The sequence below is a fragment of the Manis javanica genome, chromosome 10 (genome assembly GCF_040802235.1).
Source record: "Manis javanica isolate MJ-LG chromosome 10, MJ_LKY, whole genome shotgun sequence".
NCBI lineage: Eukaryota > Metazoa > Chordata > Mammalia > Pholidota > Manidae > Manis > Manis javanica.
Genome location: NC_133165.1, coordinates 59,390,259 through 59,414,699, shown reverse-complemented (window position 1 = coordinate 59,414,699; position 24,441 = coordinate 59,390,259). Strand labels below are relative to the sequence as shown.

At 48.3% G+C, this 24,441-nt stretch overlaps 1 long non-coding RNA gene across 1 annotated transcript; it reads left to right on the top strand.

Annotated features, from left to right (window-relative positions):
- The first annotated feature begins 2,720 nt into the window (after positions 1-2,720).
- Positions 2,721-24,368, top strand: LOC140844097 (uncharacterized). The gene is made up of 3 exons (XR_012122318.1): positions 2,721-3,077; positions 14,814-14,890; positions 20,949-24,368. It is a non-coding gene; the product is annotated as an uncharacterized lncRNA (long non-coding RNA).
- The last annotated feature ends 73 nt before the right edge of the window (positions 24,369-24,441 follow it).

Sequence of the window (24,441 nt, the reverse complement as noted above, 5' to 3'; positions counted from 1 at the left end):
GATGCTGCACATCAGTAGTCATCAGGGAAATGAAAATTAAAACCACAATGAGATATCACCTCACATCAGTAAGGATGGCAGCATCAGAAAGACTAAGAACAACAAATGCTGGCAAGGACACGGAGAAAGTGGAACCCTCTTACACTGCTGGAGGGAATGTAAACTGGTTCAACCATTGTGGAAAGCAATATGAAGGTTCCTCAAAAAACTAAAAATAGACATACCATCTGACCTGGGAATCCTACTCCTTGGAATTTACCCAAAGAATACAACTTCTCAGATTCAAAAAGACATATGTTTATTGCAGCACTATTTACAATAGCCAAGATATGGAAGCAACCTAAGTGTCTTTCAGTAGATAAATGGATAAAGAAGATATGATACATATACCCAATGGAATACTATTCAGCCATAAGAAAGAAACAAATTCTACCATTTGCAACAACATAGATGGAGCTGGAGGACATTATGCTGAGTGAAATAAGCCAGGCAGAGAAAGACAAATGCCAAACGATTTCCCTCATTTGTGGCGTATAACAATGAAGCAAAACTGAAGGAACAAAATGGCAGCAAATTCAGAGACTCCAAGAAGAGACTAGTGGTTACCAAAGGGGAGGGGTGTCAGAGGACGGGTGGGGAGGGAGGGAGAAGGGGACTGAGGGGCATTATGTTTAGTACACATGGTGTGGGGGATCATGGGGAGAACAGTGTAGCACAGAGAAGGGGCATAGTGAACTGTGGCAACTTACTGCACTGATGGACAGTGACTGCATTGGGGTATGGGTGGGGAATTGATAATATGGGTAAATGTAGTAACTGCATTGTTTTTTCATGTGAAACCTTCATAAGAGTATATATCAATCATACCTTAATAAAAAATAAAAAGTAAGCACAAAACAATGTCTTAGTTCAGGCTGCTACTACAAAATACCATAGCCTAGGTGGCTTCAACAACACACATAATCTCTCCAGAGCCTGGAAGTCCAGGTTCACAGTGCCAGTGGGACAGCCTGGGCCTGCCTTGGTGTGTGCTGTCAGAGAGCTCTTCTTCTCTTCTTCTTGTTGTAAGGGCCCTATCTCCCAATGGGGGCTCCACCCTCATGACCCCAGGTGAACCCGATTCCCTCCCAACGGCCCCCTCTCCAAACACCATCACATTGGGGGTAGGGCTTCAACATAAACACTTGCGAGGGACACAGACACAAATGTTCATTCCATAGCAGAGAGAAGTAGGGTGTGAAAGGAAATAATCAAACTGTCATAATTTGCAGGTCATTTAACCACCTACCTAGAAAAAACAAGCCTAAATAGACTGTTAAGATTAGTATGGATTCACTCAGGTGCTAGGCATAAGAAGAACCATAGTCAGGTTCCCACAGTAAAAAGCAGTGGACCAGGTTGCCTGCCCTGAAACGGGGGTCTTAAAGAGCATGGGGGAAATTATGCCAGGAATGAACTGAGGCAGAAAGAGCAGAGAGTGCTTGCCAGAGAGAGGGTGGGGCTGCTCTGCTGAGATCCCAGGAGGTCTAGCCACAGCCAGGAAGACACAGAATAAATATGAGGCCCCCAGTGCCCCTCACCCAGAAACCTCGTATCTCCCCCTTCAAAAATCAAAGCCTGCTTCCTCCTGCATTCCACCTTCCACCCATGCCATGAGATTGTGAGCAAGTGACTTTGGTCTCTAGGCTTCCACTTCCTTATCTGTAAAGTGGGAACAATCACAATAACCACCTCCCAGGGATGGGGTGGATTAGATATGACAATAATGTAGACTCAGTGACACATGGATGAGAATAACTTTGTTACTAAAGTGATTAAAGAGTCCTCCCTCCCACCCCCCACACATGCACCCCAACACCAGGGTCCAGGACAGCAAGGCCAGCCTGCTTGCTGCCTCCCAGTCTTCAGCTCCATTAAGGTTAAGGGGTTTGGCTGCCTGCCTGAAGCAGGAATAAAGTCTGCCCCAGGCGCTTCTGCCTATCTGTGAGCAATCTCTCCCACCCCCAGCTCCGGCCTTCTGAAACGAAAGCCTCTGCAGGCTGAAGCTCCTCTGCCGGCTGCATCACAATGACGTTCCCTGGCTGGGAGATTGTGGTGGGCCCTCTGCTCCCGGCTCTCTCTAGTGAGCTGGCTTGATTCCCTAGGTCTGGGGGGCTGCAGGAACCCAGGAGCTGCTCTGGAGCTGTCATCTTGCATGTACGAGAGGGATTGCTTCATTCCAGCTCCTGGCCCTGGAGGGTTGGAGGAAAGGGAAATGGAAATGTGAGCTGGGAGGGGTCTTGGAGCTGGGGTTGCTTACAGGTTGGGGAGTATCCCCCTGCTGTGCTCTGACCATTCTGGGTCTCAGAGAACCAATCCATCCTGCCTCAGGCCTGCAGGTTACAACCCATTAGTGAGCTGTCAAATCCATTTAGTGGGTTGTGATCTGCACTTTTTAAGAGAACTGAAATAGAAAATAGAATGCATTGCATATAATAAATCAGCAAGCTTTATCTCAGTCACCTGGAGTGTAGAGGTTAAAACCATAAACCCTGGAGACCCCCTGCGCATCCACGGGACCTTGGGCATACTGTTTAACCTCCCGGGCCTTAGTCTTGAAAGGGCAAGCTTCCAGATTCTATTCCAGCCAATTGGGTCCTGGATCCTATTTCAGCCAATCGGGACCTGGATCCTTTTTCAGCCAATCGGAGCTTAGTCCCTCTCTCCCCTCCAGTCAACAAGAACACCCACCACCTCTGGACCCTGCCAACTGACCAAAGCCACAACTCATCACCCCCCAACTACCCCCAAGCCCAGCCAATCAGCCAGGGCCACGGGCAGCCATCACCCACTCCCCCAAATCGCCCTGGAAACCCATAAAACCTTTGTTCTGGGGAAAACGCGCTCTCTTTCTCTGGCATCTTGCCACTGCGTTGGTGTAGATGAGAGATTGAGCTCCAGCTAGCTCGAATAAAGGCTCTTTGCTTTTGCATTCGGTGTTGGGCTCCTTGGTGGTCTTTGGGCACAACATTTGGGGGCTCGTCCGGGATCCCAGAGACCCCCAGGACTTCCGACCCAGAGGGCCCTGTGCCGGCCTGGTGAGTGCACTCAGTTATCTGTCTGTCCTTGTCTACCTGTGTCTCACTCTGTTTTTATCTGTGTCTCACTGTTTTTGTTCACGAACAAGCCTGTATAAGCCTGTAGGAGCTCCAATCTGTATCTGGGTCAGCATTGACTTAGGCAGATGCGCTGGCAGGTCGCCTGAAAGGAAAGGAGCGACACACAGCAGCAATTCACCGGAGAATTCCGCTTTATTAGGGAAAGTTTTTGAGTTATATAGGAAGGGGCATGAATTGATTGAGGTGTCACTTCTATGGGGCTGTTGGCTGTTGGCTAGGTGCTGGGATTGGGAGGGGAGCGAGAGGTGATTGGGCTTCAGGTGGCGCTGGCGGGAACCGAGGACCCCCCAGAAGAGAGGCCGGAAGTTTGCCATCTTACTGGTGGGGGCCCTTCGTTCCCCCCTTTCTCCTCTATGGGGTTGTGGATGTTGCTTTCTCTCTGGCTGCTTCTTGCTGAAAAGGGGAGGAGAAGGGAGTGAGGGCTTGAGGATTGGGAGGAAAGGGTTGATAGGACTCCCACCAGTAAGGATGAGTAGATGTGGACTTCTTCAGGTTTGGAAATCAATGAAGGTTCCCTGTAACCATAGGTCGAGGACCTGTTGATTCCAATGGTGCCAAGAGGATATGGGTGTCAGGAGCCAGGCGTCTGTAGCCATTGTTTCCAGGAACAGTTTCCAGTGGAGAGAGGGGTCCATCTCAGTGTGTGGTGAGGAGGTCACGTGAGGGTGAGGGATCTTCTGTGGCCAGAATCTGGTAGTTCCTGAGTAAAAGCTGGTTGAAAGCTTGATTAGATATTTTTCCAACTTGGGATTTGATGAACTTTATTATACAGGGTAAGAAGAGACAGGCAAGAAGAATGATTATTATGGGGCCTGCGATGGGCCAGAGCCAGGTGAGGACGGGGTTTGTTAGTATTGACAAGAATGGGTTGGAATTGGAAGCAGAGTGGAGACTGGAGGCAAGGTCGGTGAGTTTGGTAATGTCAGTTTCTACAATGCCGGATTCGTTGATGTAATAGCAGCACTCTTCCTGGAGGAAGATGCAGGTGCCGCCCTTCTCGGCTGTAAGCAGATCTAGGGCTCGCCGGTTTTGAAGGGTGACTTTAGCTAGTGAAGTGACCTGTCTTTGGAGAGAGGCTAGGGAATCGGCAGTGGATGTCAGGGCTCCCTCAAGTTTGGCGTTGAAATCTCTAACTGCCTATAGAGAGGGACCCAAGGCTTCTCCTGAAAACCCTGCTCCAATGGCTGAGGTGATCAAAAAGAAACCGACCATGATGGGAAGGAAAGCAGCTCTTTTTGTGGGCGAGGGCAAGGGAGGTTGGAGCTCAAGAAATTCTGCCATGCTGTAAAGTGTAATCTGTGGGATTAGGGTGATGAGAATGCAGGGTGTATCGGAGCTGAGAGGCAGTGAGTTGAAAAGACTGCCATTACACTAAAAGAAGTGTCCCGGTTGCATAAAAGTCTTAGAGCCGGAGGTAGGGGTGTAGATAGAGAGGCAGTGAAGTGCGCTGGAAGGGGGTGGAGTTGGGCCTACACAATGGTGGATGGTGAGATTATCTGCGTATTCTGGTTCCCATAGGGGTATGTCTGCCAGCAGGCAGAGGGGTTGTCTTTCTGCATGGAAGGAGTAGTTGGAAATATTAAGGGGCACGGCGGCCAGCAGTGGGCGCTGTAGTGATGCACACAAGAAACAATTGGTGGTGTTAAGGGTGTGGTTGAGAAAGATGGTGGTATCTTGAATGAGCTGTAACGAAGAGTAGGAGAAATGGGAAGGGGGCGGGGATAAGAAGATGAAGAGGCGCCGTCAAGAGTTTGGATAATGACTTTTTCGGAATGTCTGATATCTGATGCAACTTGAGAGATTTGGGAATGAGAGGGAACATAGTTTCGAGAGATATGAAGGGTACTGTGGGGGGTCGAGGACCCCCCATAGTAAACTGAGGCTGTGACTCTGGCAGCCCATCGAGAGTCCCAGGGATCTGGGATTGATAAGGAGAATGAGCCGTTGGGATATTTCATGAAACGGTTGGAGGAGTAATACTGTGGGTACTGGAAGTTACCCATGTAGTGAATGGCACAAGACTAGTAGGGACATCTCCTGTAGGTGTCTGGCCATCACCTGCAATAGGCTTGTTTTTGGTCATAGAGGAAGCAGAGGTAGGGAGAATAAGGGTAGCTGCTAGTGAACACTTCGGTGGAGGGAGGAAAGTGGTGGTATAAAGGCTCAGAGCAGCTTTTCAGAAGGCAGTCTGGTGTGGCAATGAGGGCAGTAACTTTTGTTTGATGCTGTGTGTAAGTCTGTCTGACTTTGAATCACCATACAAAGGAGTCTGGGGTGGCGGGGAAGACAATAGGAATGAGGAAAAAAAGCGAGAGAGCAGTAAAGGAGGAAAAAGTCATGATTCGGATATGGATGGTAAAGGGGGTGAACAGGGTATTGGAGGAAAGAGGACAGTAAGGTCAGAAGTCTGGAGGGAGGGAGGGAGAGTCTATAAACTTTTGTAGGTTAAGAGATCTTTTAGGTGATGTGGGGACAGAATGGTAAGGGGCGCCCTGAATCTCAGTTTATGAGCTTCCTTCTGAAAGAGCTGTCTAGCGGCTAATACTCATAGGCAGGGGGCCCATCTCTGAACTGTGGGGTCTAATTGCTTGGAGAGATAAGCTACTGGGGCAACGGATGGGCCATAATATTGGCTTAGGACTCCTAGAGCTTGACTGGACCTCTCATGAATGTATAATGAGAAGGGCTTTGACAAATCAGGAAGATAGAGAGCTGGGGCTTCCACAAGGGCTTGACAGAGCTTAATGAAGGAGTGTCAGGGTGAGGAGGATAATGGTTTTTTAGGGGGGCTCTTGCTGAGGTCGTATAGGGGTCTTGCCAACAGGGAGCAGGGAGAAGTTAGGGATCTACGTTCTAAAATATCTAGCCAGGCCTAGAAAGGAAGGGATTTCTGTCTTGGTTTTGGGAATGGGCAGGTCAGAGAGGAGTCATTTTCTGTTTAAGGTAATGGACTTTCTTTGTTGAGACAGAAGGAATCCAAGGTATGTGACAGAAGGGGAAGAGATTTGAGCTTTGACAGGGGATACCCGGTAACTTCTGGAAGCTAGAAGATTAAGTAGGGAGGCAGTGTCAAGTTGAGACTGTTCCCACGAGGGACTGCAGAGTAGAAGATCGTCCAAGTATTGTAATAAGGTGGACTCGGAGTGATCATGATGAAACTGTTTGAGGTCCTGAGCTAGGACCTGTCTAAAAATATGGGGACTATCTCGGAAGGTTTGTGGCAAAACTGTCTAAGTGAGTTGTTCAGAATGTCTTGTGTATGGGTCCATCCAGGTGAAGGCAAAAAAATCTTGGGAGGAGGGGGTCCAGAGGGATAGAAAAAATGCATCTTTGAGATCTAGGACTGAGAAGTGGGAGGCCGAGGAAGGGATCTGCAATTAAAGGCTGTATGGATTTGGAACTAAGGGATGGATAGGGACAACAGCCATGTTGATGAGGCGAAGGTCTTGGACAAGACAGAAAGATCTGTTGGTTTTTTTAACAGCTAATATGGGGGTATTAAAAGGGGAGTGAGTGGGTCTGAGGTAATTTTGTTTAAGAGATCTTGAATGATGGGTTGGAGGCCTATGAGGGCTGAAGTGGTTAGGGGGTATTGGGCCTGACAGATATACTGAGAGGGGTCACGTAATTTGATAGAGGCAGGGGGACATAGGGCCACGGAGGGGCTTGTAATGTCCTAAACTTTGGGATTTACAGGGTGTATGAGGGCGGAACCGGAGCTTTCATTGGGTAGAGGGGGGTTGTCGGCTATGAGGGCCATCAGAAAGAGAGTACTGTGGGCTGTGGGAGTGGATATAGTTATGGAAACGTGGAGGAGGGAAAGGATGTCTCGTCCTAGTAAAGGGATGGGACACTGGGGCATAACCAGGAAGGAGTGAGAGAAAGGTATGGGATTGTCTAGGATTGTGCATAAAAGGGGGGGGGGGTTAATGGGAAAATCTGTTTACCTCCTACCCCGACTATAGGAGTAATGGCTGGCGTGGTAGGGCCCCGGTATTCTCGCAAGACTGAGAAGGTGGCTCCTGTATCTAGTAGGAAGGAGATGGGGTGACCGTATACTGTTAAAGTAACTCTGGGCTCCTGTTTGGCGATGGAAATGGTCGCGTGAGAAGCCCCCGGGCCCCGTCAATCTTCTTCTGCCAGCTCCACTACGGCGGGCTTAGGATGGGGGTTGTTCGTCCAGCCTCCCCTTCGGGTGGTTGGGCAATCAGACCCCCAGTGGCCCTTTTTGTGGCATCTGGGGCATGGGGTGGTAGGAAATCTGGGGGAGGGGCACGCCCTTGACCAATGTCCCTCTTTTCCGCACTTGAAACAAGCTCCTTGGTGGGGGCTTGTTTGTAGAGGGGCGCCCAGGTTGTGGTTTTATCAGCTGGGCCAACATCTGGAAATTGGCCTGATCATCTTTTTGTTTACCATGTTCTTTCTCCTCCTCCCGCTTATGGAAGACTTTAAAGGCTACTGTTAGGATCTCAGTCTGTGGGGTAGCGGGTCCCTGTTGTAACTTTTTGAGTTTAGCTTTAATGTCGGGGTAGCTTTGAGCTAGGAAGTATGTCATAAGGACATGTCTTCCTTCAGGTGTTTCTGGGTCCAGGCTGGTATACTGTAATAGGGCTTGAATGAGTCTGTCTAAGAACTCGGAGGGGGTTTCGACTCTCTTTTGCATTATGTCTTGGAGCTTTTGAAAATTGACTACTTTACGCGCTGCCTTTTCCAGACCTGCTATTAGGCAGCAGGCAAAAATATCTCGAGAGCAGAGACCCATGGCGGTGTTATACTCTCAGTGTGGGTCTTGTTCAGGGACAACAGTGGGGTCAGGGGGATAGGTGGGGTCAGTCCTGTGGGTTTCGGTAGCGTGTGTTTGGGCGAAGTCCGAACTCGTCTACGCTCTTCAGGGAGGAGAGTATTGGCCAGGAGCATGAAAATGTCATGATGTGTGAGGCTTTCAGACTGGAGGGTCCATTGAAACTCCCTGATGTATGTCGTGGGATCAGTGGAAAAGGAACTTAGGCATTTCTCTAGTTGGGCTAAATTTCCTAAGGAGAAAGGGACGTGAACGCGCACGATGCCTTTGTATCTTGCTACCTCCCGGAGGGGGGCGATAATTTTGGGAGGCCCTTGGGACTGAGTCTGAGGGGGACTGAAGGGTTCTGGCTCAGTCTGTGGTGGAGTGACGTGGTCTAGCCGTGCTTAGTCGAGCAGGTCCTGAAGTGCAGAAGGAGGGCAAAGAAAATAAAGAAAGATAGAATCAGACCCACATGTCACCAGCTAGCAGCCCAGCTGCTTGCCTCTGCGGCTCTAGTTGGGCTTAAACTCATGACTCTGAGGTTAAGAGTCTCATGCTCTACTAACTGATCTACAGCAGGGCTCTAGTTAATTGCTTATGGAATGCGTAAACAGAATGTTCTTTGTTCTCCATTCCTGCCACATCGGCAAGTGGGGGAAGGGCATATCTAGAAGCAGGGGTGGTGTTTCTACACATCTTCAAGGTCTCCCTATTTTCAGAGTGAGGAGTCTTGGCAAGATATGTCTTTGTGGGCAGATAACTTCTAAGGACTGCACCGGTTGTTCTCTAGCTTGTGCTTTCCCATGCTGCATTCAGACATGGGGGAAGGTGCTTTCCCATTCTCCCTACAGACATGTGAGAAGAGAAAGGCAGTCCCTAACAGAGGAGAAACAAGTGATGAGGGCAAAGACGGAGGAGGCCCCTGGGACCTAATTAAAGGGGGGGCTGAAAGGCTCAGGCTTAATCTGTGGGGGACGAAGGTGGAGGAGGTGAGATGGGGGAGGAGATGGTGGGGGAGGAAGGGAGAAGGGCTGTTGTAGGAGAAGAAGGGTAAGGGAGTGAACGGAAGGCTTCTGCAGGTGCGGCGGCTTGCAGGCTAGGAGAACTTGGGAGGGGGCGGGGGGAGGAGGAGGCGGAAAGCTTCGATATAGGGAATCTCCTTCTATTTTTTCAGGCGCTGGCAGTAGTTAAAAAGATCGCGAGTGATGTTAGGATCAAGAGTTCCCCCTGCGGGCCATTGGTTGTTATTGTCTAGGGGGTATGTCAGCCAATCTTGGGAGCAATATTTACGGAGAAGTTTTGGTTTTATATCAGGCGTCAGGGAGAGTGTAGCCAGATGCTTAAGCAGGCATTCAAGAGGTGAACTTCCAGGGAGGGATGAGGAGGCTCCCATGGCTAAAGGACAGAGAAGGAGCAAACAGGGGAAGATGAACGGAGATCCTTGGACTAGAAGCGACTGCAAGGAGACAAAGGGCGTCCCCGATAATCCTTGGTGGTCTGCGAAAACTCGTATACGAGTCGGAATTTCTTAGGAAGTGTGGGTCGTCACCCAGACTTCCCTAAGAAGGCAGTTTGCCGGAGTCATGAGGTACCTAGCGCTAGGAGTTTTTGGCAGACAGAACAGATTTCGGCAGATGGAGCAGAAGGAGGAAGGGGTGGGGGGAAAGGGAGCGTTCTCATCCACAAAGGAGTCACCTCGTTTATGGATGTTGGAGGGGGTGGCCCGAGAGTCTGCCGCAGCTGTGAAGGCCTGAGGCGGGGATTTATGGCTGTTGGACGAGTGGCCTGAGGGTCTGCCGCAGCTGTGAAGGCCTGAGGCGGGGAGAGTTCCCTCCTCATCCCCAGCGTCAGGGCCTTGCCGGATGATCACGGTCAATGGCACTGCGATAGCTCGGGGAAGAGTGGCCCACTCCAGGGGGAAAACTTACCTAAAGGCCAGAGAGGAGTGGTGAGTGTGATGAGCCAGCGCTGGAAAAAGAGGACGAGGCAAGCTGTTGCTGGTGTCGGGGGGAAGACGGGGCCCAGTTGGGGTGTCCCGTTTCCCAGGTTTCGGCACCAATGAAAGGAAAGGAGCGACACATAGCAGCAATTCACCGGAGAGTTCTGCTTTATTAGGGAAAGGTGCTGGCTTATATAGGAAGGGACATGAATTGATTGAAGTGTCACTTCTACGGGGCTGTTGGCTGTTGGCTAGGTGCTGGGATTGGTAGGGGGGTGAGAGGTGATTGGGCTTCAGGTGGCGCCGGCGGGAACTGAGGACCCCAAAGAGAAGCCGGAAGTTTGCCATCTTACTGGTGAGGGCCCTTCATCACCGACCAGGGTTCTTGGGAGACGTCCCTTGCCCCCGTCTGGAGGATGAGGTTCTCATCTGTGAGAAATGTCGACTGCCACTGCAGTATGACAGACCCTCAACTTACTTTCAGTTTTGCCTCCGTGGCCGCGGCAGATTCTTCTCTGTAGGCCCTGTTGTTTGTCATGTTTGTCTTAGTCTTGTTGACAGAAGAAATGGGACAGACTCACACAACCCCCTTGTCTCTCATGACAGACCATTTTTCTCAGACATTACGGAGAGAGCTCACAATTTGAGTACGGACGTCAGGAAAGGAAAATTTCGTGTTTTCTGCACCTCCGAGTGGCCGTCCTTTAACGTTGGCTAGCTGCCGGAGGGAACATTTAATCCAACCACTCTTTTACAGGTTAAAGATATTAGGGGGAGAGCTAACAACCTCAGTGTGGAAGTCCAGAAGGGTTGGTGTCAGACTTTTTGTTCTAGTGAGTAGCCAGGTTTTAATGTTGGATGGCTGCCAGAGGGAACCTTATCATTATGTCTCAGTCTGTATGTTTGTGTGTCTAAGTGTGTAAATGAAAATATCTTTCTACCTCTGGATGGTATTAATGAAATTGATTTAAAGGAAGTGCTTGTGAAAATTAGGCATTCTAAAACTTCCAGAAAATCATAAAAATTGTTAAGCATCAATGCTAATTTGAGTTTGGCTGAGGCCTGCATGTCCTTGTAGTTATCAGCTGCCTATGTTTACCTAAGGTCATTCAAGTCTATGTTATCTGCTAAATCTTTTAAGAATAAAATGCTTAAAGGCTTGGCTTTGTCCAATATTCAGTAAAGGTCTTGTAAGTAATCTAGCATAGTTGTTACGAATGAGTGAACTAAATGAGTGTGGCAAGTGAACACCTTTTTAATTGTGTGTTACAGTGTGTATACCTACCTGCAGCCTGAGAATCTTTGTGGTAACCTAAAACCTTAAAGTTTTGCTAAGTTAAGATATACTTTATGTTTAGTGAGAGATTGTGCTGTAAAGCTCATAGTTACAGAAATTATAAAATGTTCATAAATTTGTCAATCTAAAGAATGCTAGCATAACCGTTTACAATAGCCTACTTCTCAGTGTTCACTGAAAATTAAAGTTTCTAATGGTTTTAAGTTCTAATTAAAACTACTTAAAGTAATAAAGAAAACATTTCTGTATGCTAGAAGATGTATGTTTTAATAAGAGAAATATAAAGAATGGAAATTCATTCTACATGCTAAAGAATGTGTCTTTTGATAAAAGAAAGTAACTTTGTTCTGAAGTACAGCTGTTTATTTAAAGAGGGAGAACTGAATGTAAAAGGAAGCTGTAGGAAGTTTGTGAAAGAATTGATATGGTCATGCTATATAAAATTAAAGCAAATGAGTCTCAGTATCAAGTACACAGCAAAATTAGAATTTTGTTTTCAGTTAAAAAGACTAGGTTTTCTTAACTGTTAATCTGCTCTTTCTGTTGAAAGATTACAAAGGGTTCTCTAATTGTTTTATCAAAGCAGTTTCTCATGCTTAAAGTCTCAATGAGTTGCCCGAGTATTTAAGAAAAGGAGATCTTAATATTAAAAGGACTAAAAGCTAAACTATGCTAACAACTGTGTAACCTTCTTTATTTGCTTTTGACGTATTTTGTTGTCATTCTGGTTAAATGGGTAAGTATTGCTTCATAGCAACCTATAATACTATTTAAGCAAGTGCCAAATAAACTTTCTTCTGACAACTTCCCCAAATCAAATTCAAAAAGGTACTTTTACCTCTAGTTAACTCTGAGATTTTCCAGAGGGCCCCTGGAACATGTCAGAGGAATTTTTTTCTCATTGGAGAAAGTATTTGACTAATTTGACTTATTTATCTGATATATACTTACCTGCTTAATTACCTGGAAAGCACTGTCAAAGGGAATGATGCTAAACTTTGTTACTGAATGTGTTTTTGTTACAGAAATATCCGAATTTCCTTATGTCAACTGTCTTGCAGTAAGCTCTCATCTTATCTTTAGCCATTGTCATTTGTAAGTCTTTTGTCATTTATAGTCACTGTTTTATTACTCCTAAACTAGTAAAGAACTAAATTTCAGCAGAACAAGTATTAGTTACGTAGGGTTAAGTAAACTAAAGAAGATGATTTTATGGCTTCTTGTTTCAGATATTGCTGATAAAGTGCTTTAAGCTTTTTCTCTTAAGCTGACAACAGTTTATTAAATAATTATCTTTATAAGCAGAATTGAAACTTTATCTTTCTCTCTACCTGATCCCTCCAGAATTTAAAAACTCTCAGTGACTATTTTTATATTTCATGGCAGTTTTTGTATAAGTTCAATAAGAACCTGCTTTCCTTATAAGAGGACCAATTAAAAACACAGGTTATACCACCTGAAAGGCTTTGACTGGAATGTCATACCTGAGAGACACATGCATAAACTCAGGTATGATCAGCTTTAAGGAACTAAGGTTGACTTTATAAAGCCAACGAAGCCCCTTGGAAAAACTGGCCTGGTACCTTGCTTATGAAGTTCCCAGCAGCCTTACCAGGTGAGTAAGGAAAGTCACTTCCTGGCAGGTGCAGGAATCTCAGGATGTCTCAGAGACCTCGAGAAGAGAAGAATTCATCCAAATCTACAGGTGCTGCAGGCAAAGCCTGATGGCAAGTCTAGTTTGGATGTCTGGCCTCGAGGCCTTTAAAAATTCAATCTGAAATTCCTTACAGAAAGTTCCAGCAAAGCATATTTAAAAGAGCCTGTGTAATCAATTGCTCTTCTTGCTGCACTTATGCAAATAATCAAGCCAGCTGTTAATTATTTTCTTAACCTGGTTACTTCTAACAAAAATGAGAGTGATTTTAGAAAAAAGTATTGTTTCAATAACTCAGCCTTATCCATACTAAATCCTAATACTAGCCATTGAGACATAAACTAGATCCAGAATTCCAGCTTCTTCAAAATATCTAGCTATGATTTCCCAGATGTTTTAGTTTTCTTCTATCATTGCAATTAAAGTTTTGCTATTTCTAGTTCTCATATTCAGCCATGCATTCTTAATCTCATCAAGTTTGTCCTTCCAGAATGGAAAATCCAACTCCAGATGTTGCTACATAACCTAATAACACAATTTGTTTTATCTTGCCTAGAAGCCACAAAACTGCAAATAGTAATAGAAATGAAACCCAGAATAGAAGCGCCAGCCTTCTGAGGCCCTCTCAACTGACCAGTGATGGAGACCTAGCTGCACCCTTTACTGCACCCCCTTCTCAGCACGAAGCAGCCAGAGCGGTCATCGCCCCTTTTCCCTAGCAGCAGCAAGAGTCTCTATCTGTAGAGTGGAGAATGAGACAGGGACCATAGGCTTAGACAGAATAAAGTGAGAGCCTCTGGAGAAAGCAAGGCAGGATATTTGCAATCAGAGCAATGTAACTACATGCTGGAAACCCCCCCTACTAAAACTATGTTGAATATTAAGCTCTAGAATCATTTTTCAGTAAGATCAGTTAATGTTCCCCAGATAAAGAAGAGTAGCACATGTTTTATTATGCTAATCATTTGTAATCGTGTATAAGATTCACTTTAGCATTCTAAAAGGCCCAGGCCTATGTGCTGTCTTTTCTCTTTCTGATCTGACTAGGTAATTTTGCAAGCTGAGCAACTGACTTAGCATGCAGACCCAGCTGTAGATGGCATAGTAAAAGGCAGGATTCTTTAGCAAATAGACAATATCTCAGCCCACCTTAGAGGCTGGGCACGCAGTCTTTTGATGTGCACCCGAACCAAGGTGCCAGTGTCCTAGAGAGAAATCAAGGCAGGAAATTATCTTTAATATTCAAAGACCCCTTGCCATCCTACTCCTTTTACTAACCCTTGAGCCCTGTATCATCAACAGGCTGGTCCAGATTGTCAGAGACCACGTGGGGGCTGTCCAACTGATAGTCCTCCGTGCTCAATACAAGCCCCTAGTAATCTTGATACTCCTGCTTACCTTTAGACCATGTATCCTCAATAAACTTGTAACTTTTATTAAAGATAGAATTAATACAGTCCAGCTAATGGTACTAAGACAACAGTATCAGCCTTTATCTCCTTACAACTGCGAAACCTTATCAGACCCATGATTGGGTCCCTTCTTAGGATTCAGAGAAAGGGGGGAATGAAAGGGCAAGCTCCCAGATTTTATTTCAGCCAATTGGGTCCTGGATCCTATTTCAGCCAATCGGAGCTTAGTCCCTCTCTCCCCTCCAGTCAGCAAGAACACCCACCACCTCTGGACCCTGCCAACTGACCAAAGCCATGACTCATCACCCCCCAACTACCCCCAGGCCCAGCCAATCAGCCAGGGCCACGGCCATCACCTGCACCCCCAAATCGCCCTGGAAACCCATAAAACCTTTGTTCTGGGGAAGACGTGCTCTTTCTCTGGCATCTTGCCACTGTGTTGGTGTAGATGAGAGATTGAGCTTGAGCTAGCTTGAGTAAAGGCTCTTTGCTTTTGCATCAGTGTTGGCTCCTTGGTGGTCTTCTGGGATTCATGACTTTGGGCACAACAGTCTCATTTTCTGTCCACAGGAAGACCAGCACCCACATCATGGGTGATTGTGAGGAACGAAGGAGTGATACAGAAGAGCAGGGAGCATGGACCCACAGTGAGTTTTGGCTCCTTTCCTGTCCTCATGTGCAAAATGTCTTCCCTGGAAGAGGCATCACAGGGTCTTGAAAGCCACTGGATCTGAGGGCTGAGTACAGGACCTGCTTACAGTGAGAAGATGGAGAGCAGCCTCGGGCAGGGGTGCTGCTCTGGGCAGATTAGGAGAGGGGCCTGAGAGGGGAAGGAGAAGCTAGAGGTGGGTCTGCATGTCCCCAGCCCTCCACAGCACACACCACCTGCTGGCCTCCCTCACCCCGCCGGGGGCAAGCCACTGCGGCCGCTGGGGTCACCATGGAGGCTCAGGGTGGAGGGCATTTTCCTGTCATCACCTGTGGCTGCTGGCCTGACTCTGGGTACTGAACCAAGCAGGCCCCTCAGGCCCACCCCAACAGGGGTCTCCTTTTTGGAGAACAGAGTTTATGGAAATGATAAAAATTCCCCCAATTTCTCAACAAATTGGCACCAGAAGGAAGGAGAGAAACTCGAAAAAAATTCTGTGGCTGGCATCTCTGTAGTCAGTCATCCGCTGGCCCTGGGTCTGTGGGAAAATAAACCCCCCATGGCAGCTTCACTCTGAGGCAGTGTCCCCACAGCACTCCTGTGCCCAGCAGAGCCTGCCGGGGGTCCTCTGTTTCTGCTAAGCATCGGCCTTTGCCAGGAGAAGTGGTAGCTCAGAAATGCCACTGACTGCTGTGGTCAGATGGGGCAGGAGGAAGGGCCCCTGACGGGATGGCTGATAACAACACTGGAATCTCTTGTGTGGCTGTGACAGCCTTCCTCACTGTCACCTCCCCGCCAGGGTGGTGCATTTGTTATGACTGATGAACCTACACAGACACATAATCACCCAAGGTCCACAGTTTATGTAAGGGCCACTCCTGGTGGTGAGCGTTCTATGGGTTTGGACAAAGGTATAATGACATGAATCTATCTTTGCAGTGTCACAGAGTAGTTTCACTGTCCTCAGAATCCTCTGTGCTCCTCCTACTCATTCCAAACACCCAGTCTCCGTAGTTTTTCCTTTTCCAAAATGTCAATAGTTGGAGTAGTATGTAGCCTTTTCAGATTGGCTTCTTTAGCTTAGTAATATGCACTTAAGGTTCTTCCCTCTCTTTTTGTAGCTTGATAGCTCATTTCTTTTTAATGCTGATAATATGCCATTGCCTGGATGAACCACAGTTTACTTATCCGTTCACCTACCGATGTACATCTCAGTTGCTTCCACGTTTTGGTAGGTTTGAGTAAAGCTGCTATAAATATCCAGGCACAGATTTTGTGTGCACATAAGTTTTCACCTCATTTGTTTAAATACCAAGGAACATCATTGCTGGATCATATGGTAAAAGTATAGTTTTGTAAGAAATGACCAAATTATCTTCCAAAGTGGCTATGCCATTTTGCATTCCCACCAGCAATGAACGAGAGTTCCTATTGCTCCACATCCTCACCAGCAGTTGGTGGTGTCAGTGTTTTGGATTTTGGCCATTCTAAAAGCTGTGTAGTATTACCTCATTGTTTTTAATTTGTGCTTTCATGATGGCTTATGATTTTGAGCATCTTTTCATATGCTTATCTGCCATCTGTATATCTTCCTTCATGAGGTGTCTATGCAGGTTTTTTGCTTACTTTCTAACTGGCCTGTTCCTTTTGTTGTTGAGTTTTAAGAGTTCTTTGTACATTGTGGATAACAGTCATTTATCAGATGTGTTAATATTTTCTCCCAGTCTGTGGCTTGTCTTCTCATTCTGTTGACATTGTCTTTCTCAGAATAGAAATTTTACTTTTAATAAAATCTAGCTAATCAGTTATTTCTTTCATGGGTCTTGCCTTTGGTCTTTTATCTAAAAAGGCATTGCATACCCAAGGTCATCTAGATTTTCTCCTATGATATATCCTGGGAGTTTTATAGTTTTGCAGGTTACATTTAGAGCAATGATCCATTTTGACTTAATTCTTATGAAGGGTGACAAGTCTGTGTCTAGATTCATTTTTATTTCTGTGGGTCTATTTATGGGCTCTCTGTTCTATTCCAATGATTTTTTTTTCACCAATACCACACTGTCATGATTACTATAGTTCTAGTAAGTCTTAAAGTCAGGTAGTGTCAGTCCTCTGACTTTGTTCTTTGATTCTCTCCATTTTTCAGAAGTGGGAATTAAGACAAGAATTTAAGTAACTTGCCCAAAGTTACATAGTAATTGGTGGAGCCAGGATTTGAGCTCAAGTCTTTTGACTACAAAGCTTGGGCTTAGGATAGAGATTAAAGCACAGGATATGGGCAGAGTGAGGAGGAGAGTGTCTGAAATAGGAAAGGTGGCAGTTTCCCCCAGAAACACGAATGTGAGTGCTGCTCCAAAGCTGGGAGGAGGGGGGACAAGGATAGGGAGTCAGGGAGGGTGTCACTAGGCAGAGGTGGGGCAAAGGGAGGGCACTGCAGGTGGCATACACAGCTTGGGCAAAACACAGAGTCTTTGTAGAAGGTAAGGTCCCTGGAAGGGAGCAGGAGAAGGCATGGTAGGAATTGGGTTGGTGCCCCAGGGCCTTAAATGCCAAAGCAAGCCTCCTGGCTCCCTGGGACCTAATTCTCAACTTTCCACAGCACACAGGCACCAAGGTGCCTGGGGCAGAGAGGGGAGGAGCAGGCAACATGGCAACCCAGAATCACCTGCCTCCCCAGTCAAGGTGCCTGCGCTGAGGGCTCCTGGGTGGTGCTGTAGTGTCCTTGGTTTATGGAGCTGGTGCTCCCCACCTGGGTGCTCAGACCATGACCCTTTAAGCCAAGTTTCCTGGGCCATGTACACTTGGCCATAGAGTAGATTTGGGAGCCCAGCATGGCCCTGAGCGGGGGAAGTGATTGGGTCTCCCGCACATCCCTCCAGGCCAGCCCCTTCTATCTTCCCTGCTGCCTCTACCTCAGCCCAGACCCCTATCAGAGTGCCTCTGGACCACCACAGTCACCTGCTCTCTGCTTCCACCCAGCCACTCACAGTGGTTTTGTTAAGGCATGATCTGGCAGTGGCACTCCTTGCTCACAATTCCTGCTCCCCTTAGCTTTTGCAAATATTCTTCCTAGTATCTTATTTCTCCCTGTGCATTTCTGCTCATGGAGCAGGTCTCAGATATCACCTCCTCCAGGAAGACTTCCTCAGGACTGGTGGAGGTGCATGTCTCTCCTGGGCTTCACAGCCCCCTCCTCTCACATCCCCTAGTCATGAATGCCTGCCTGCATCAACCTCCCCCATTGACTCTGGGCTCTTCCAGGCAGGACCCAAATCTCATTTCTTGGTGACCCCTGCTCCTGCCAGGAGTGACAGAGAAAGTCCCCAGGGAGTGTTTGTTGAATGTGTGATCAATTGAGTATTAGAAGGAAGAGAGGCAAGCTGGAAGGGAAGGTGGGAGAAGGGGATAGCCACCAGGCCTTTAGCTTTGCTCAGCCCTAACCCAGGAGCAGGCCTGCATACCCCAGAGTCAACCCAACATAGCCAGCTGAGCTCCCTTCTTCTCCCTGCTCCCCCACTGAGCAACAGTGTGCTCACTCCTCAGGTCATCTCTTACCTTTGCCCCAGTGCCCCCATTCCAAAACAGTTCATAATTCAGGGCTGCACCGTACCTGACATCCCTCATTATTGTCCCTGCCAACAAGAGGCTCTCTAGGCTGGCAGGGTTTATCTGACTCTGCCTCAGGGCCTGGCAGGCTGCTGGTAACCCCATATGGCCATCTCATTTAAGTCTCTCCCGAAGGCCTCGATGGTTGATGCTTCTACGAAACCATTTTAGAGAGGGAGGCAGCGCACCATCCAGGGTGAGGAGCTCTGCTGTCTGGGACAGGAAGCCTCGGAGTCAGGAAGCATGGGTCCAGCCCTGTGTCAGTGACAGATTTGCTTATGGACACAGGTGGGGTCAGTGGCCCCTTCCATCCACTCTGTCCACCGTGGCCCACTGCTGATACCCACTGGGCTGGTGGGCAAGGACTCAAGACCAAGCCACTCTGCAGGCTGTTGGGTTCAGCCCAGAGGCCACCCAGCTGTGCACATCTCTGTAAGCCCTTGATGACCACCAGCACCAAGCAGATGTGCCAAGCTCTGCTCTGTCCCCAGAGCTTGTCACAGGAGCTGAGTGGAGGGTGGTGATGGCTAGGCTAGCCAGTGAGTGGCAGCTAATGCCCTCAGGGCTGCTAGAGTCCCTCTCCCCATCTGTGAGTCATCTATTCAACACATCCACAGTTGTATGTTGACCCTTAGTGCATGGCCCCTACAGAGCCACAGCAGTGAACAAAACAGGCAGAATCCCTCCTCTCCAGGGAGAGGAGACAGACACCACACCCAGCAAGTCATGCTCTGTGTGTCCCACAGTGATGGGTGTTATGAGGAAGTAAAGCAGGGACATCCTCCCAGAGGAAGGGACCTTTGAACAAAGCCCTGGAGAAGGTGAGGGTTGAGCTATGTGGATGTCCAAAGGAAAAGCCTTCCAAGCAAAGGCCCTGGGGCACCACATACTTGGAGTGTTGAAAAAACAGGGAGGGCCAGGTGGGCCAGCGTGGAGGAGCCTGGTGACACAGGAGAAGGTGAGAACAGAGAGGTAACATTCGGGGGGGACTTTGTGGATGACTGGGAAGGGCTTTGGCTTTTATCTGAGTGAGGTGGGAGCCACAGAGGGTGTAGAACAAAGGAGAGATGGGACCTGACTTGCTCTTAACATGATCCCTCTAGCTACTGGGAAGGACAGTGTGGTGGAGGCACAGAGAATGTGGGTATGTTTCTAAGATCAAGCCCATAGGAGTTCCTAACAGGATTTGGGGTGGGAGAGGAGAGAGGCAGCGGGAGTGACCACAGCATTCTGGAAGGGTGAAATGCAGTTCCTGAGGTGAGAGGCTGCAATTAGGATCTCAGCTGTGTTTGTGTTGATTAGGGATGCCGCTGAGCACCCAGCTAAGGAGGGCTGATGCCGCCTTCCCTGAGTCCCATTCAGCGTGTCCCTCAGCACATGAAAGAGGAAAGGCGGACTTCCTGGCTCTGGATTGACTCTCTGGGGAAGTAAGACACTGCTGGGGCTGCAAGCGCTACAGGGGGTCCCAGGAAGGGTCACAAACCAAGGGTGCATGTGGCCCAGATCCTGTAGTTCCCCAGCCTGAGATCCACGACCCTCCTCCAGTCTGGCCTCGGGGAGGTGTGGGGAGAGAAGCAAGGAGGGTGCCCTGAGGATAGCTGGCTTCTCACCTTGTTGGTGCTTTCCAGGGATGCTCTCCAGCTGTCACTAGCTGTGAGCAGTTTATTTTAGGCAGAAGCAGACAGGGCACAGAATGAGAAAGGTATTCCTTGCCGTTCTTGCCCCCTTCTCCAGCACATCAAGGAGAGCCTCGGGGGAGCCACCCCATCCTTAACACCTCCTCCACACTGGCAGGTCCCCCTTAACCAAGAGGAAGCAGCTCTCAGGCTCAGCCTCTGCAAACAATGGTGTACAGCTAGAATTTAACAATATGGCTTTAGGTCCAGTATGGCTATTTTACAGTGGCTGTGTATTTATGGCAAATCTGGGCAGTGATTGGAAGTTTCTGTTAAATACATCTAAGCTGAAAGTGTGGATGGATTCACTGGAAGATACGCAGCACCCATCGTGGTGGTAGTACACCCCAGCATTTAGGACACCCTCCCTTCACACACACATTTGTAGGGTTGCTGTGAGTGAGGTTTGGCCGTGTCCGTCCTTCCGTGTGAGGTACTTGCTGTGTCTGTCCCTCTCTGCGGTATTTTGAGCTCCTCTTCTGTCTTGTTCCCTGGCCTTTTCCTCTTGTAAGCAGGAATGGGCTGGATCTAGCCTTTGCCCCACCCACCCTGCCCAGGCCCTGGAACATCTAAGACCCTCTTTCTCCAGAGCGGATTAGCATCCTTGTCGGTTCCAGTCCACTGGGTGGCGTCTCCACACTGGCCGGCTCTGCTGACTTCACACCTTCCTCCCAGGCCTTAGGGCTTCAGAGCAGCACCATTTAGCTTCCTTGTTTTCTGTCCTGTGGGGCTTTCCATGCCCTGACCCCTGCTCTCTCCACACCTCTCCACTAGGGCTCTCCTTCTCAGCAGTCCTGTGACACGGGGACCAACACTGAGCAGCGAGGAGCCTGGTGAGATCACCTGGCAGCTGGGCAGCTGATCCAGGATGACACACGAGAGTGGACGCGGGGCTGGGCCCTCATGCTCCCTGAGGGAGCCACCTGGGAGAGGGGACGAGGGGCAGGAAGTGGCCTTAGGACGGTGCCTCTCTCCACGGGGCTCAGCCATGTGGCCAGTGGCTCCCCTTCCACATGCCTAGCTTGTTAGGGACAAAGCGAGGTCCTCCAGACATTGGAGGCTTACTCTTCCCTCAGAGGGGCTTAAATATGACCCCCAGAGAGTACAGTGCTTCCCACAAAAGGCTGCCATTTCTGACATAGGAAAGGTGAAGTCTCCTCCCTGGAATCTCTCAATGTTAGTCATCATCATTGCCATTTTTATCATCTTTACTAAGTGTCAGGCACTATTCTGATCACTTCACAGGTGTTAACTTGTTTACTTCTCCTGAGAGTCCTGTGGGTGCCTTTATTATTCCCATTTTGAAGATGGGGATATTGAGGCACAGAGAGGTCAAGAGACCTGTTTAAGGTCACATTGGAGGTCAGCAGTAGAGCAGGAAGTCAAGCCCAGAGAATTCAGGGCCACACTTGTCAAAACCTATAGCCCAGGCCTGTGGGGGCAGAGGGGGCAGGGCTGAGCTCTCCTTTCCTGCTGGAAGCCCCAAGTCTGCTGGTGTAGAAGGGCTGGATGCACAGAGGGGCCCTCAGCCACCTGCCTTCCACCTGGCACTGCCAGCCCTTCACAGCTTCCCTAGTGGGTGGGTTGCCTCATCTGCTTGCACACCCCCAGCCCTGAGGGGCTCAGTCCCTCTTGGCCTCCTGTGCCCTCTCTGCTCTGCCCTGCCTGAGAGAAATCAGCCTCCTCCTCTGCCTCACCCTCTGAGACCAACAGCCAGTAGGGGCTGGTGCTGCCCCTGGACCCCCAGACCTTCCTGCTCTGCCTGCTCTGGGCGGCACCTGGGGCCTCTCTGACCTCTACAGACCCAGTAGGCTTTTCAGAACTCCTAAGTCTGTGACTATGCCCCAGGAGGCTCTGAGGGTGGTTTGGGGAATTAAAATGAAAACAAGCTTAAGCCACCTGTGTGTGTATGTCAGGACTGGTGGGAATTGGTGGCTGCAGTGCTCCACTTTCCCTCAGCCTCCCCGCCTTTGCCTCCACAGTGAGGCCAGCCTAGAGCACCACTTCCAGGGTCTGTCTCTTTTAAATTTAGCTTCAGGAAAAAGCAGTTTGTGCAGGCCTGGAACGCAGAGACAATGAGCAACAGGAAAAAGTCAGTGGAGGGGAGTTTTCAATGAATTATGGAGGCATTGTTCCTGCACTTGAGGAGCCAGGGCTGCTGGTCCACACCTCCCCGACCCAGCCCAGGCCTGTGGAGCCAAACATTGCCTGGAGCTGTGTCAGGATAACACAGTGTGGGCATCTGAAGGCCAAAAAAAAAAAAAAAACAGCAGAGGAAGAAAAATACTGAAAATTCCCTGTGTCCCAAGGATGGAAGAGCCTTTCTTTCTTGCAAACCAACAGCATGGGAAAGGCTACTGCCTGCCCAGGCAGTGGCCTCCAGGAGCAGGAGGAAGTCGCAAGGGGGGTTTTGAGGTATCTCCAGTCTGCTGTGATGCTGGCTGATTTTCCAAAACATGAGGCCTTTAGCTGAGGCGGGAGTCAGGGGCTGGCTGGGGGTGGGGCAGGTCTCAGGATGGGCTAGAACAAGGCCATAAACAGAGGCTGACCCAGTTGGAGCGCTCCAGTGTCCCAGCTGGCGACTCCTAGGCCCCTGGCAGCACTGGGAGCACTGGGTCTCTTGTTAATCCAAAGCCCCTTCCGGACCCCACCTTGAGAGGACTGCAGGCACAAAGAGGATGCCCTGTGCAGAAAGCCTGCTGGCGGGCCGGCAGATTCTGCTTGCTCACCTCTCCCAACGTGGAACTACCTACCTGTTGGTCAGCCCATCCCGTTTCTGCACAGCTCGGACTGGGGAAGGCAATAACAATGCTTCTGGAGGGGGCACAGAAGTGAACAAACCAGACAAATACTGCTCACAGAGCTGACATTCTGGTGAAACACAGACAGACGCATAATTAATTACATTCATAGTATGTTAGAAATCGCAAGCACTGTGAGAAGACAAAGGGAAAGGAGTAGTAGGTACGTCAGAATTCTAAAAACAGGGAGTTAAGCAGAAAATTCCTCCTTACTCTCAGCTGGCAGCCAACCCCCTGGGGGGTCTCATGGGTACCCACTCTGCCCCCTGGGCCCCCAGCCCATCTGCTCCCCTGTCCTGGGACAGCCCTGCTCTTTTCCAGGCTGAGCAGGCCAGCTATTCATTGGAAGAGGGCTCCAGCCAGCCCCCTACTCACACTGCTCCAGAGCTCAGAGCTGACCACCTTTCCCAAAAGTGGGCAGTGCATTTCTAAACCCTCTATCTTTCCAATTGCACCTAAGTCCCCACTTTAGCTGCTTTAGCAGCTGTATCCCACTGCTACCTCCTACTGAGCTAATGACTGCTGACTCCCTGGCCCGCAAGCCCTGCCTTCTCCACCCAAGGATGGTGTGTGCTTACAGATCCAGAACCAGGAATTTGTATTTATTCCTATTGTTCCATCTCATGGAATTCTATCCATGCAGCCTGCAGAAATTTTTTTGGTACAGAGGTGGACCACATATGACACAAAGAGTTAATATTAACATACAAAGTGCCCAAAAATCTATAAGAAAAATATACAACAACAAAGAAAGAAATATGGGCAAAGAATATGATCAGGCAGCTCACTGCAGAATTGCAAACAGCCAATAAACAAATGAAAAGAGGCTCAACCTCTTCGGTAGTTGTAGAAATACAAATTAAAAGAACAATGAGATGCCATTTTTTATCCCATCAGATTAGAAAAAAATATTAAATATTGATGACATCCAGTTCCAGCAAGGAGGGGGGCAGTTTTGACACTGTTGGTGGGAGTGTGAGCTGCCAGAATCTTTTGGGACAGTAATTTGCAGTTTCTATTAAAGTTTAAAATGCACATGCCCTTTGATCTGGTAAACCCACTTAGGAGAATTTATCCTGCAATACCACACAGATGCATAAGATGATATATATAAGGGTGTTTGTTGCAAAAAATTAAGAATGTACTAAATGTCAATCAGTAGGACAATGAATGAAGGAATCTTGGGACATTTATCTATAAAATAGTAGGCAGCTAACAAAAATCAATGTATGTATGTAGGTAGCTATGTATGTATCTGGAACTGTGTTTATGATCTATTATTAAACAATCTGGTTGCAAAGTCAGCTATATGGATCTTATTTTTGTAAGTAGGTTTGAAAAGGTTAACTAAAGAAATATTCACCAACTGCTAACCCTAGCAACACCAGGACAAGAGGATTGCTGGGAGCAAGATTATTATACTTTTTGTCATTTCATATTATTTGACTTTAACAAGTTTTTATAGG